Genomic DNA, 2,500 nt, shown 5'->3' on the forward strand with positions numbered 1-2,500 from the left:
TGCACTCTGCGCCACAGGGCCGAGCACGGGGCTCGGCCCGCCGGCGGCTGTACGGCCCTCCCGGGGCTCGCTCGCCGAAGGCCCGCCGCCGATTCCCCGAGGCCGGTGGGGGACCGCCCCCGTCTGCCCCTCTCGCCTCCGCTGGCGCCCGCCGCCGGTGCCCACCGCCGGGAGCCGGCCCCCCCCTGTCACCCGACGGCGATCCGCCGCCGCCGGGGCAGGGGAGGGTCGGGCCCGGGGGAGGGTCTGGCGGGGAGCGGGCGGCAGTGCGCGGGAGGGTCGGCGGGGCTTGCTCCCCCGGCGCCCGCGGGAGGAAGCGGCGGGCGGAGACGCGAGCGAGATGGCACCCCGGGTCGGGACGGGTGCCGACGGGTCGCCACCCCTAAGCGGTGGGGGGCGGACCCGCGGCGGGCTGCGGCGGAGCAGCCCGTCTTGCAGAGACGGCGAGGACAGGCGTTCCGGGATGGCGCGCGGGGCGGGCGCCGGGCGGCGGCGGACCCCGAGCGGGGGCCGTCGCGCCAGGCCACGCGAGGCGACGGGTCGTGCCCGAGCGGGCGGCCCAAACCACGGCTCTCCTCCCGGGCGCAGCTGCCGCCGGGCGCCGGGTTACTGAGGGAAACCCCGGGCCCCGGGAGGAGGACGAGGTCGTGGCGGCGGGTGTCGGGCGCACCCCGCGGGCGGACGCTCCGCCGAGGGGCGCCGGAGCCGGCTGGCGGGTGCCGGGTTTCCCCTCCGCGTCCCGCCTCGCTGCTGCCGCCGAGGCTGCCGCCGTCGCCGCGAGGCGGCGGCGGCCCGGCGGCGGGCGGCGGCGGGGGAGGCACCCCCGCGGGGATTTCAGGTCGTTTCCCTCACCCCAGGGCCAGGTACCTAGCGTCCGCGCTCCTCCTGCCCCCCCTCGGTGACCCACCCGTGTGGTCCCGTGTGCCAGCTCGCTCCTCCCGGGCGCCGCGCCGTGAGCGCCGCACCGGCCGTGCCCTCCCGCCCTTTCCGCTTTCCCTTTCTCTCCCCCCCCCCACCGCTCCAGCCGCCCCGCGCCGTGCCGCGGGGACCGTGCTGCGAGCGGGCCGGGCGGGGGGGGGGGGGGCGGGGTGGCGGGAGGAGCGGAGGGCCTCCGGCCACCGCGGCCGCCGGTAGCCGCCCCGGGTAGGGATGGCCATGGGCCCCGGGCTCCGGGCCCGAGGGTTCTCGGCGGGAGAGCCGGGCGGGGGTTTAAAGACTCGGGCGGCCCGATGCGACCCGGGGGGCAGCCGGGTGTGCTGCCGGAGGGCCGGGGGGCCGGCGCGCGCGGGCGCCGTGCCCCCCCATGCCAGCCGGCGCGCCCCGCGCTCGCCCTGCGGGCAGCCGGGACGGAGAGGGGTACCCTGCCCCCTCTCTCCGCGGTCTGGTCTCGGCGGAGGGACGCCGCGCGGTCGGCTGGCGCCGGCCTGCCTCGAACGCGTGACCCCGGCGCGAGCGCGTGCTCTCGCCGGGACGGTGAGCCCCCACCCACCGCGGGTGGTGCGGACGCCGCGCCTCGGCGCGATCCGCTCTCCTCCCTGGCCGGGGCTCTCGGTCTGCCGCCGTGGCCGCTGGCGGCGGCGCCCTACCCGCCGGCACTCCGCCATCCGGCGCGCCTGCCTCGCTCTGCCCAACCCGGCTTCGCCGGGCGGCGGGCGGGCGGCAGGCGGGCGGCGGGGGCGGCCCCCCCCGTTCTCCGCGTGGAGACGGGGAGAGCGGGCGCCGTCCCCGTCCGTCCCGCCTTGCCCGCCCGCCCGCCGCCGGGCGTCTGTCCGCGGAAGGGACGGGAGAGCGCGTGGTGTCGTCCGGGAGGCTGTGTGTGCGCGCGCGCGGGCGTGGGCGCCGCCTCGGGGCCACGGCGGAGCCGGAGGCCGGCGAGGCGAGCGAGGAGCTGGGGAGCGCGGGGCCGGTGGGCCGCGGGCGCGCGGGCAGCGGCCGGTGCCGCTGCCGGTGGCGGCCGGGCTCCGACGCTGGGGGTCCGCGGGGAGCCGCCCCCTCCCCCAGCGTCCCTGAGGCAGGCGGCGCGGCCGGCGCGCTGCTCCCCGCCGGGCCGGGCCGAGCCTGGGCGCCTGGGCCGGACTCGAAGCGAGCAAAGGGTTGTCCCAGGTCGGGAGCGAGGGCTCCCCGCCCTTCTCGTTCGGGTTTTCCTTTTCCCTTTTTCCCCCCCCCACTCTGTGCTCGTACGGTCAGCGGGGCGAGCCCCTCTCTCTGGCTCTCGGCCGTCCCTCGCTCAGCAGCCGGCGTCGGCGTGAGGAGGGAGGCGGAGCGGAGGGGGGGCCCTCAGGGGCTGCCGAAGGCTGCCCGGTCCCCCCGCGCGCGCGGCGGGGACCGAAACCGAGACAACTCTTAGCGGTGGATCACTCGGCTCGTGCGTCGATGAAGAACGCAGCTAGCTGCGAGAATTAATGTGAATTGCAGGACACATTGATCATCGACACTTCGAACGCACTTGCGGCCCCGGGTTCCTCCCGGGGCTACGCCTGTCTGAGCGTCGCTTGGCGGT

General features: G+C 79.4%; 1 non-coding gene across 1 annotated transcript; it reads left to right on the forward strand.

The window, feature by feature from the left end:
• Nucleotides 1-2,338: 2,338 nt before the first annotated feature.
• LOC136996669 (5.8S ribosomal RNA) lies at nucleotides 2,339-2,491 on the forward strand. The gene has a single exon (XR_010887633.1). It is a non-coding gene; the product is annotated as a 5.8S ribosomal RNA (ribosomal RNA).
• The last annotated feature ends 9 nt before the right edge of the window (nucleotides 2,492-2,500 follow it).

Source organism: Apteryx mantelli, unplaced genomic scaffold (assembly GCF_036417845.1).
Source record: "Apteryx mantelli isolate bAptMan1 unplaced genomic scaffold, bAptMan1.hap1 HAP1_SCAFFOLD_63, whole genome shotgun sequence".
In the NCBI taxonomy this organism is placed as follows: Eukaryota; Metazoa; Chordata; class Aves; order Apterygiformes; family Apterygidae; genus Apteryx; species Apteryx mantelli.